Genomic DNA, 307 nt, shown 5'->3' on the forward strand with positions numbered 1-307 from the left:
AACTGATGTTATGCATAACCCATCCAGCATAACATAAACCACTGATGTAAGCAAGCGCTGCATTATATAAAAAAACTTAAAAACGTAGCAGGTGGTTTGCGCTTCCGAAATAAAAACGTAATGAAAGAATGATGTAGACATTTACATCACCAACGTTTTGAAGGTGGCTAGGTCGGCAGGGTGACAGCGAAGGCGCCAAAAACAAAAAAAAAACTTTCCCCAGGTGAGGCTCGAACTCACAACCCCGGCATAGCTCACGAGCACTGTCGTATAAGTACCGTGCGCTAACCAATTGCGCCACTGGGGA

General features: G+C 44.6%; 1 non-coding gene across 1 annotated transcript; it reads right to left on the bottom strand.

Moving 5' to 3' along the window:
* Nucleotides 1-215: 215 nt before the first annotated feature.
* Nucleotides 216-307, bottom strand: Trnai-uau (transfer RNA isoleucine (anticodon UAU)). The gene is given in 2 exon segments: nt 216-251; nt 270-307. It is a non-coding gene; the product is annotated as a tRNA-Ile (tRNA).

Source organism: Haemaphysalis longicornis, unplaced genomic scaffold (genome assembly GCF_048455015.1).
Source record: "Haemaphysalis longicornis isolate Haplotype H1 unplaced genomic scaffold, Haemaphysalis longicornis Haplotype H1 scaffold_10, whole genome shotgun sequence".
NCBI lineage: Eukaryota > Metazoa > Arthropoda > Arachnida > Ixodida > Ixodidae > Haemaphysalis > Haemaphysalis longicornis.